Raw genomic sequence first — 12,170 nt, forward strand, 5'->3', positions numbered from 1 at the left:
AGTGAGGAACCATATGTAGTGCTCTGTTTCTGAGCTGTCCCCAGACGTAGGTGGGTGAACTTTCTTCAGAGCCATGGATTCATCCTCACTCTGGCCGTTGCTTAGGCAGGTAGATGTCTGCCACAGCCCAAGGCAGCAGTACATGACCATCTCCTCTTGGCCTCCAGTGGTACAGCAGATACGCAGCCCTTTGTCTCTTTGCAGGGGGAGGTGGGTTGGGGTAAGATGTATGTGCATGGTATTCATCCTGGATCTTCCCTGCTCTGGTCCAAAGCCATAGCCACGGAAAACCCTTTTTCTCTCTGCTCAGGCCACCAAGAGTAGTGCTAGACCAGCAGAGAGAAGGGTAGGTATGCAGAAGGCTTTCTTTCCCAATTCCCTCTTTGCAAGGGACTGAGAAAGGACTGATTTAAAATATACAGTGCCTATGTGATGTCCCTTATCTTTGTAAAGCGTAGATCTGAACACACTATTAATACTTGCCTACATAGATGCTTCCAATGGCTCCCATTACCTATGGGAAGAACTGTAAACATCTCAGGATAGCAGCATGTTGGGGACCAAGGCCCAACAGGGCTATGGGGAGAAGAAAGTAGGATATGAAGACGAGGATGATCCAACAGAAAGGGAGGTGCTGATGATGCCGGAGAAAGAGGATGATGCAAGAGAGACAGCCTTGGTCAGGTGAAAAAGGAAGGGGAGGTTGGCATTAGCAGAAGGAATACTACTTGCATGGTCACCAGCCGGAAGGCAGAGTATGTGGAATAGATGCAGCGAAGTTGGTGGCGTTATCATCGGAAAGGCAGGGTAATTCTCTTTTCATGGCACCTCTTTTCTTTTTTATGCGTGTAATAAATATCAGCTGAGAGCAGCGGGGGAAATCTGAGATTGGAAGAAGTGGGAGTGGTCAGTGTGGAGAGCTGGCAAGTGCACAGACACAGGGAGCATAGGGGAGTGCGTGGCAAAGTTGGCTTCCCATTAGAAATGCTCAGCGTAAGGAGAAGTCATCACTTGTGTGGTCTGAGGCAGAGTGGCATTGGAACCCACCGCCCAGGAGCCCATGACTTAGCACCACGCTTCCCTGAAGGTCAAAAAATCGATCTGATCTGTGCCCTACCGCTCCGTTCCCCAGTGAATTGACTTGTTGTTAGAACACATGCTGCCTTTTCCTCCCCTTTGCCCTTCCGGGGCCTCCTCCCACTCCGTTTCCCCTCTAGCTCTCCCTTGGTCGTTCATCGATCCCTCAGCAGCAGCAGCAGGCATTGGTCTATGTGCTGGGAATTCAGCTGTGAACAAGGCAGATGAGGGCCCTGGAACAACTGTTCTAAGAAGGGATAGCATCCATAACCAAGGAAAAACAATTGCACACGATACTTTGAGATACCAAGTGCTGTAAAGTCAATAAACTGAGACAGTGAGCTTGAGTGACTGGGGCGTGAGAGGGGAAGGAACTTCAGAAGGTCCCTCTGAGGACAGGACCTTGGAGTTGAGACCTGAAGGGCAGGAAAAAGCTGGCGGCGGTGGTGGGGGCATCTTCTGTGCCTTGTGGGGAAGAGGAGACTAGATGAAAGAGCCATCCTGTGGGAGTGGGTGTTAGCATGGGGTGAGGAAACCCTCTTGACATTTTTGTTCAGGTGATTGAAATGTTAAAATGTTTCCATCCCATCATGGAAGAAATCTCTCGCTTCTCCCTCCTTCTCTCTTCAAAGCTCTTGTTTCAGTAACTGCAAGCAAAGAACAATAAATAAGGAAATCTTTCTCTAATAAGTTTCATCCAGACCTTCCCTTGGCTTCTGTTTTTCCTGTCTTAACTCGGTATGTTGGATTCCTATCTTACCTGAGGGTCTTTTTCACTATTTCTCCCCGGTGTCACATCCTGAAGGGAAAGATAGCCGCAGCTGAGGGTGAAGGTGGGCTGGAAGGCTGGAGGTACCAGGTTGTCTGTGTGCTTGTTGGGTGGGACCCAGAGGAACTTAGGTTCCATTTGCAGCCATAACGTCACTATACGGACCTTTTCCAGTAGGGGAAAGGAAAACAAACCAGGAAGGCTAAAAGAGGTCGCATTCCTAGGCACTCTCAGAATTGTCTCTCCTCCTCATTTCTGACAAATATCGTAGAGAACTTAGCTTAATTCCCAACCCTGGGTGGCCCTGGAAGTCCTGAGCAGGTACCATTCCAAGAAAAAATTTCATTTGCCAATTATATTTCCCCTTTAGGGATTTGGGAGCCAGAAGGGATCTTGGAGCTTGTCTAGGTCACCCAGGGCAGTCCCTTGGTTCTCCTTCTGTGGCAGTGCTTTGCCTGGTTGACTTGGTGCAGGCAGAGCAGACTGGCCCCTCTAGTACCATAGTGCACTGCTTCCCGATCTTTTTCTACTTTACAGGACCCGTAGAAAATGATCACCTGGGCAAGGCAAGTTGGGGTTCATAGACAAGGTTGCTCAAGGCTAGAGATGGGAAGGGGAGCCTGGGTTGGGGTGGATGCGCAGAGCAGGGGGTTTGTATCTTGGCACATGTAGAATCCATTGGTGGTATCTTTTTAGGAAACACTCCTGGTAGCCTGTAGTCCTTTACTAGATTGCGGGCCCCTTAACAAGGAGGCTGTTTTTAGTTGTTCTTGAATACTTTAGGCCCTTGAAAAGTCCTTTACAACTGGGAGAGAGCCCAGGAATATGGTTGCCTTAAATGCAACAAAGATCTCTTCGGTGAGAAATAACCACAGAGAATTCTTGCTAAGCCTCATTGATAAGTTACATCTTTGGGCTGCCTGGAGTCACACTGCTCAGGTTGGAGTTCCAGTTCTGCCACTCATTGGCTGTTCCATCCTAAGCAGATTGCTTTATCTCTCAAGGGCATTTCCTCATCTGTGCAATGAGCATAACACTATTTGGTATGTGACAGAGTCCAGACCCTACCCTAGAACTATCTGACTTAAAAGCCCTTGCTCTAAGTCACTCTTTTATTAACACAAACACATTTATAAGACACTGGAAAAGTCAGAGCTTGCATTTTTTGGGGAAGGATTTTGTGGGTTAGTTAAAATAGATATTGTCCAATAATGCCTGGATTTGTAAAGCAGTTGAGAGTCATCATATCAATGCATTATTGGGCATAATATTATGTTTTAGAGTTACAAAGGTGGTCAAAATAAAGATGGTATGAAAAAGTAGAAGTGAGCCTGATGATTTCTTAAGGTTTTTGTGGTTGTTAACTTAGAAGAAATGAAAATAAAGTAAGAATTCAGCTTGGTTACAAATCAATTTATCTAAAGAACTCCCCTCCCCCCCCCCCAATAATATTAGACTTGTTTCTTGCTTCTACTTTCCCAGTTTTGATTGGGTCTGAGTCTCATGAGAGTGAGGGTCCACTATGCTGGATTTAAAATGGTTGTTGGGAGAGGACAGTAGGAAGTGATATCTGATTTCTCCACAAAAGATATTGATTGCTTTGGCAGAAATTAGCATGATTGAGACTTGCCTTAAGATGAATAGCACCAGAAACTGTCAATTTCCTTATTTTCTTTTTTTAGTATTAGAGGAAACTGTCTAAATATTTGCCCTGAGGAAGTTTGATGATTCTAAAAGCTTCTTTGAAAGAAGTTTACTAAGAAGTTGAACAAACATTCTAATATAGTAAGTTTGGGAAAACATTTCTGACACTTTAAAGGCTATAATATGAACAACAAATACACACACACACACACACATATAAAAAAATATATATGAAGGAGAGGGGAGTGCTTTGTAAAGTTTGTGAAGTGTATGTCCCTTAAAAGTATGTATTAAGTTATGCATTAAGCATTTATGTTTTAAAAAAAATTACCTTTCTCAATTAAAGGAACCTGGCTGAGAGACCAGCCAGATTCTACATTTTGCAAGAAAATCAAGTCCTAGAAATGCTGCATTTCCTTTTGAATGTTGGTGCCAGAGATACATCAAAGATACTGGGGGAAAATCTTACCAAGTTCTCCCTATAATTTGAACTGAAGGGTTCTATTTGATGTTTTTTTGGTTGGACCCAACATCCTGGGTAAACTGAAATTCCACCTACTCCCTTTGGAGAGTGTCAGGGGAGAAGTACCTCCTTAAAATTATAAGTCTTCTGATAGAAGAAAGCTGCTTCTTTTGGTTGGTGGAAATTTCCATTCCCAGGATACGTATTCATTTTTTACCTCAATGCAGCTTCCTCTTGGTTTTGTGATTGAGTTATTTTTAGTGAGTTACCATGCTTCTTCTCATTCCCTGCTTAACTATGCTGCATCTTTTACTTCTCTTTCTCCATTAATTAATTCCCTCAGTTCTTTCCTTAAACCCTTCACACACTGAGGAATATTTTAATTTTTTTATGTTCCTTTTGAAAAAGAGGGAAATATCTGGTTTGTCTAGAAATGAGGTATCAGACCTGCCCCAAATCAGGTGTTTGATTCCAGGCTTATATTTGTGTGTCTTATAACACAATTTGAATTTATTCACTATTTTCTTAGATTGTTATTCTTACTCGACCTAAAAGACCCAGTTCCAAAGTAAGAGGGTGGTAGCAATGTCGTGTGCTGATTATGTGCCAGTATCATGACTTCATTTATGATAAGTGATATCATCCCCATTTTATAGATGAGTAGGCAGAGCTCGTTATCTTAACCACTGTGCTTATACTGTCTAGTAAAGGTACAATTCTGAGCTAGTTGGAAATTTATTTGTGTAGTTAAAGCTGCTATAAACCCAAGATAATGTTCAGTTTTTTGACTCGGTTTAGAAGCTGTTAAAGCATTTGACAACAATGAAAGAAATGTACAGGCCCATTTTGCAATGCTTCATGTCCAGCAGGTACTGATGTTCATAGGGGTCGATGATCGTTAGTAATATTATGAGTAGATATCAGTGAATGTCACAGCCAAACTCTGGTACTCCATTCAGTTATGTTGTGGTCGATGGATGGAACAGTCCTAGTAGAGGGCACCATGGATTTTTAGGTCAAATAGAATCCCAACTTTTCCCCTACTCTTGGATGACCTTGCAAGTTACTCACCCCTTCTAACCTCAATATATTCATGTGTAAATGGGAATGATAATACCTCATATTGCTATGGTGATGATTAAATTAAATGGGAAAATGTACATAAATTGCTTAGAGCCTTACACATAATATTCAGTATAATGGCAGTTGTGAATAATAATTGTCATCATCATACAATAGAATCTCTGAGTTGAGAAGGATCTTAGGGTCAGATGGACTTAGTACCAGTTCTCCTTCTACTAGCAGTGACGATAGCCAAGTCACTAGTCTCTGAGTTTCTACTTCCTCATCTGTACAACGGAGATAATATTTAACAGGGGATTATGATAAAGATTATATGAAATGTGACATCTGTAAAGTGTTTAGCACTAATTAACCCTCATAAAGGGTGATGACCTCCTTCGTTTAAGCCGATAACCTGTGGGGACAGGGCAGCTCTAGCTACAATTGTTAGAGCTTTACTAACACTGAACCTTAGTTTCCCTGTGACGTTTGCCAGTTTGGCTCTAATCCCATGATCTGATTGGGAAAGTTATTTTTGCTCTCTGGGTCATGATTTTGATTAGATCTAGAAATAGTGTTAGGACCCTAACCCACTTGCTTGATTGTTAAGATTAAAATTCTTATTCTTCTGCAGTTGATCTTTATCTCCATCTTCCTGGATACATTCTGTGCTGAACAAAAATATTTGTGTACATGAAAAAAAAAAGCTCTAAAGCAGAGGAATGTGACAGGCAGCGTATCAGTGGATTGGATGGTTGAGTGCTCTGTGTGGTTGTTGCCTGTGACTCAGAATTTAATATGGAGATCAACATTTTAAATAATTTAATGCTGAGTGTGACATTTTAATTTATTTGATCTCTGCTCCGTTCTCCCTTTCTGTCTACCTTCATATGAAGCGCTATAGTTTGAAGTCAGTTAATGACAATAGTATTATGCTGGGCTTTGAATGTGAAGAAAACATGAATAAACCAGCTAAATAAAGCATTTTCCTGAACGGAGTTCCCCTGCTTGCAGGATCTTCCCTAAGGTTTAGGTGCAAAATCCCTTAATCATATACTTAGCATTTCTACTCCTTATGTGCAAATTTATTTGATTTCTCTGGGCTGTTCCTGTGTGCCCTGCATAAATAGCTCTGGGTGAGATTATTATGTGTAATGTTAGCTCTTGCCTAACCTGCTTTTCAATGTTTTGGAACTGAGAGTGCAATAGCTGTTCTGATGTGAATAGTTATCTGGTTTTAAAATCCAAAGTTGTTTTCGACACTGGATGCCAGATTTTATATTCCACCGGCTAACAAGTCTATAAATACCATGTTAACTTTCCTCCCTTCTGTCTCAGAAGGAGACTTCATCTCCAGTAGCAATCATCATGAACATATCCCAGTGGTGGGCTCCTGGAGCCCTCAAAGCAAGATTTCCTTTATAAACACCGTACCTGCAAAAGACAATTTGACTGCTTGGCGTGTTTTCAGGAGCGTTGGGACGATTCTTCACCCCAAGTTATTTTCCCTGCGAATTACACTGTTGGACATTTATTCCTCTGGGGTACACATCTCTCCTTCCCACCATTCATGTTTCCTTGGAGGGACAGTACTTAAGTCCCTAGTACTTGTTTATTCCATCATGACCCTTTAACTAACTATCCCCCTTTCCCAGAGCTGCAGAAGGGATGGGTTCCCACTGGTCTGGAGTCCCTGAAATGGGGGTATCAGGCACTGAAATCCAAGCAGTGCCTGGAGGGCCTGGGTTCCACTGTGTTCAGAGTCTTTGGGCAGGAAGGGAGAAGGCCCAGCCCCGAGGCTCAGGCTGTATATATGGGCAGCATTTTCCACAGTGATCAGAAGTAAACCACAGCCTTCTAGGATGAGCTGGTAATTGAAAATTCTTTCAATTAAAAAAAAATACTGCTTATGGGTGGGTGCAGGGAATGTACAACCTCCTAAAATTCCTTCCATCCCAATTTGTTTAACTTGTATCCCTTTGGAGGGCTCTGCCTCCCGGTGAGGGAGTCCTGGAAAGAGATGCCAGGGCCCAGTCGGCACAGTCTCTGCAAAGGAGGATTCTGAATCTTTTTCCTCCATCCATCTGTCCTCTTGCTTATCTTTATCTACTCTCAAAATGGGCTGGGTTCCAGGGGCCACCTTACTAGCTGTGAGACTTTAGGGAACGTTACTTTTGAACCTGATTTCCTCATGTAAAAATGAATAGGTAGTCTACATTCCTACCGTCCACCTCGCAGGGTCGTTAGGAGGCACCTAAGGATAGTGCTTCATCCAAGCATTCGACAAACACACGATGAACACCGAGTAGTGGTTTGTGCTAGTATTGTACAAAGGCGTAATATAGTTCCCTATCTGGGGAGATAAAGAGAGCACTCTTCCAAGGAAAGAAGATTCCGTCTCACCTGTCATATCCTCAGTGTGTAAACACCTAGTATGGTTACAGGATTTGTTCAGTGGTCATGTGTAGTGTGCTTTGTGCTCTAATATTATATGTGACTCCATATGGGACGATAGCAAGATGGCGGATGAGTACTACCATAGGTGCGGAAAGACCTCCCAGCAGAGATAATGTTTGAGTTAAGCCATGATGGATGAGTGAAGTTTTATGAAGAATTTAATATGTTGCCCAGGTATTTTTGCATTTCACCGTGGGCTCTCACGGGTCTCTGGACTGGCATCTGAGAAGCACTCCTTGATTTTTAACTTGTCCATTAATCCTAATAAAATAATCTCGCCAGTGTGTTTATAAATGTTTTGAACAGGCTTGTTTTCAGATGAAAGTTTTCAGAATATAAAATTTTATAATGAAAAACCTCTTAATTTATATGAGCCCCCTTTTTTAACCTGATACTACTGCACTTTCAATTAAACCATGCTTTGTTTTTATTTAGGCCTGGCACTTGTTCCTAATGGCAGGGTAATAAGAGTGCACAGGGGCACTCAGTGAATGGGAACATGCTTGCTATAGATGTTCAAATAGAATTTGTTCTTTTGAGGCAGGGACAGGGGAAAAGTCACAGACAATGAGACAGATTTTCCAGAGGGCAGGTTGACAGAATGAATGTGTCCCTTAGGGGGCATCAGTTAATGGAGATCTGTTTCTTACGGGTGCATTTTGTAAAATGAAAGTTTTGGTCCCTAGAAAAGAATGTCATGTGAGGATAATGGTGAAAATTAATTAAAAGGGTATACATAACCTTAGATCTTGCTCCGTATTACTGTTTTACTGTAATAATTACATCAGTGTTATATTATTGGCTAAATATTTCCCTTGTGGGATTGAGGGATGTCATTATATGGACTTTGTGTTTATAAGACAAAATAGTTACCCATATGAGTTATATGGTAGAGCTCCCTCTTCCATGAATTTTCTTGAGAGATTAATTCTTTAAGCATAGAAACTTCTAATTCTGAAAATTTTAATGATAGTCTTTTTAAAAATCAGGAAATGCTTCACACTTTTCATCAAAGTAAAGGCAAAATAATGTAGTCTTTTCTTCTTTATGACTTTAGGATTATTGTGATGAGTGCCAGTTATTACCTTGAATGCTCTGGAGAGATGCTCAGGGCGGCTTGAAATGGTCCGAGAGTGTGGTGCTTTATGAGTAGAGGAAGCAGTTGCTTTTTATATTTTTCTGTTTCTTTTTTCATCAACCACTGTCTTTTTTTTTTTTTTTTTTTTTTTTTTTTGCGGTACGTGGGCCTCTCACCGCCGTGGCCTCTCCCGCCGCGGAGCACAGGCTCCGGACGCGCAGGCCCAGCGGCCATGGCTCACGGGCCCAGCTGCTCCGCGGCATGGGGGATCCTCCCGGACCGGGGCACGAACCCGCATCCCCCGTGGGACTCTCAACCACTGCGCCACCAGGGAAGCCCCATCCACTGTCTTTTTTGCTGTGCTTTTTACTGTTCCTCAACCTCACCTTTTTCACTGGCTTCTGTGCCAGAGCAGATAAGCATGATTTGTCAGCTCCATCTTTTACAAAATCTTGCTTGTAGATCTCCTGTTGGAACTCAACACCCCCTTAGGAAGTATTCTTGCCAAAATATTGACCCTGAATTAATCAAACCTTTATATTCGAGTACCAATATATAGGACACAGAGGAATAAAGTGAATGTTAAATGATCCGTCAAGGATGCAGTCAGCAAAATTAAACAAAACAAAACAACTTTACAGAATAAATGACCAAAGGGGTAGAAAAAAAAAAAAAGATGAAGAAAGACATTCATGGAACCTATAGATGAAAAGAGATTCGTCATCTAGTTACAATGTGTAGACCTTATTTGGATCCTGATTTAAACAAACTGAAAAAAATATGAGGCAATTGGGAAAAGTTGAACACTAACTGGATACTTGATTTTAAGGATTTATTAGTATTTTTTAAGATGTGATAGTGTTGTCATGGTTATGTGTTTTTTTGTTTTGTTTTTATTTTTTGGTGGTATGCGGACCGGCCTCTCACTGTTGCGGCCCCTCCCGTCACGGAGCACAGGCTCAGGTCGCGCAGGCTCAGGGCCATGGCTCACAGGCCCGGCCGCTCTGCGGCATGTGGGATCCTCCTGGACCAGGGCACGAATCCGCGTCCCCTGCATCGGCAGGCGGACTCTCAACCCCTGAGCCACCAGGGAAGCCCACGGTTATGCTTTTCTAGTGTGGTCTTTTATAGATAGATACTGATATTTAGGAATGAAATGATGTGAGTTTATAATTCTCGAAGTTCAGACTTAGGTTACCAGGGGCCCCATTCTACGGTTCTCTCTATTTTGAATATGTTCGAAATTTTCTATAAAAGCTCTTTAAAAAAAACAACACCAAACTAAAACTCTACTTTGAAGCCCAGTTCTGTCTGTGTATACAACCCGTTATTTCATGGACATTTCTAGAAAGAGTGATCTGCAGTCACTGCAGAGGCATAATTTTTCTTGACAGCTCTTGCAGTTTCTTCTTCTGTGCCCTGTTTCTTAACTGTCTCCATCTAAGCCCTCTTCTCTTCTTGCTTTATACTAGGAATACTTAATCTGTGAGTTCATAGATGAACTTCCTCTAAAATATGGTGCCTTTTCTGTATTTGCAAATGGGCATGTTTTAGGGGTTAGGCTCTTGGCATTGACCAGAGTTTTAAGGGTCCATATGATTCTAGAAGGTTAACAACCACCCCACTGGCCGCCGTGCTCCACAGTCACATTCATGGAGTTGTCTTCTACTTGCACATTTCGCAGCTTGGATCTGATCTGATCAGAAGACAACTCTGTCCTGTGCTTCAGTCCTGTCCATTCATTTGTCTGCTCTTTTTCTCCACCAACACCTCAAAGATAACATGTTGGGTGATAGTTTTACGATTTACCCAGTTGTTCTTCATGACAAGTACCTCTGAAGTAGCCGAGATTTCACTTTCTTCCTAACATGAACATCTGCACCTAAATAATCATCAAGCTCCTATTATTTTACCTCTTAAATGATATTTTTTGTGTGTGTCCTTTTCTTATTCGGTACAGTGGTTTTTTTTGGTTTTGTTTTTTTAAACATCTTTATTGGAGTATAATTGCTTTACAACGGTGTGTTAGTTTCTGCTGTATAACAAAGTGAATCAGCCATACATACACATATATCCCCAAATCTCCTCCCTCTTGCATCTCCCTCCCACCCTCCCTATCCCACCCCTCTAGGTGGTCACAAAGCACCGAGCTGATCTCCCGGTGCTGTGCAGCTGCTTCCCACTAGCTATCTGTTTTACATTTGGTAGTGTATATATGTCCATGCCACGCTCTCACTTCGTCCCAGCTTACCCTTCCCCCTCCCTGTGTCTTCAAGTTCATTCTCTACGTCTGTGTCTTTATTCCTGTCCTGCCCCTACGTTCTTCAGAACCTTTTTTTTTTTTTTTTTTTGTGGTACACGGGCCTCTCACTGTTGTGGCCTTTCCCGTTGCGGAGCATAGGCTCCGGACGCGCAGGCTCAGCGGCCATGGCTCACGGGCCCAGCCGCTCCACGGCTTGTGGGGTCTTCCCGGACCGGGGCACGAACCCGTGTCCCCTGCAACAGCAGGCGGACTCTCAACCACTGCACCACCAGGGAAGCCCAGAACCTTTTTTTTTTTAGATTCCGTACAGTGTTTTGATTTGGACGTGCACCATCTCTTATCCGGCTATTAGACTACCATTGGAATCCTTGTTACCAACCTTCTTGCCCTCAGCCCAATCCCTTCTGTTCCCAGAAATGATGTTGCTAACACAGAAATCTGATCGTTTCACCTCTCTGTTGACATCAGTGGCTTACAAGGTCTTACAAGGCTCTTCATTATCCAGCCCCTGTCTCCCTAAGCAACCTGATTTCCTGACACTCCTCTTCAGACATATTTAGAGCATGACATAGTCGTCAGATCTCCTGGGCTTTGCTTACATATTCACTCTGCCTGGAGGTCAACACCCCTTCCACCAGCCTACCTTACTCATCAACATGGGAAGTACGGCTTTACCCTTCAAGCTGTTAGGATAACTCCTCTCTCAGAGGCATCCCAGATGTTCCTCTTAGGGCACTTGGGAGCTGTTCAAATGCTCACTCTGCCATTTGCACAAACTACCATTAAGTGGTGTTGTTTTTAATTGCCTTGTAATTGTTTACAGGCTATAAGCTAACCCGTTATTACCTTTGTAGCATCTTTGAGACTCTAGCTTTTGCCCAGTCGTGAGGGCATGAGTGTTCAGTAAGTGATTGCTGATTGCATGGCTTTGGTCCCCAGAGACCTTCTTTCCTTCATGTGGGTGCCACCTTGAGCTCTTTCAAGGAGATATTGGCAGGGAGACCGCAGGGCTCCTTTTCCTCTTGGATCCCATTTCCTGAAGAGAGAGGTGTCCTGAGTGGCCACTGGGAGGGGTAGATGGGAGACTGTTTTCCAGCACAAGTTTTTCTTTGGTGACTTATTTCCCTCTCTTTCTAGGTTCCTCTGTTCTCTCCCATTTCTTTTCTCCTTTTTTAAAATTGAAGTATAGTTACTGTACAATATTATATGTTACAGGTGTACAATATAGTGATTCACAGTTTTTAAAGGTTATATACTCCTTTTATAGTTGTTATAAAATATTGGCTAGATTCCTGTTCCCTCCCATTTCCTAGTGACCCCTTTAAAATATGAGTAAAGGGTTTGAAATGAGACTACT

At 42.8% G+C, this 12,170-nt stretch overlaps 1 protein-coding gene across 7 annotated transcripts in view; it reads left to right on the top strand.

Annotated features, from left to right (window-relative positions):
- Positions 1-12,170, top strand: part of C1H1orf21 (chromosome 1 C1orf21 homolog) — a 265,201-nt gene that overhangs the window by 38,101 nt on the left and 214,930 nt on the right. The gene's annotated exons all lie outside the window — the stretch shown is intronic.

This window comes from Phocoena sinus, chromosome 1, assembly GCF_008692025.1.
Source record: "Phocoena sinus isolate mPhoSin1 chromosome 1, mPhoSin1.pri, whole genome shotgun sequence".
Classification (NCBI taxonomy): Eukaryota; Metazoa; Chordata; class Mammalia; order Artiodactyla; family Phocoenidae; genus Phocoena; species Phocoena sinus.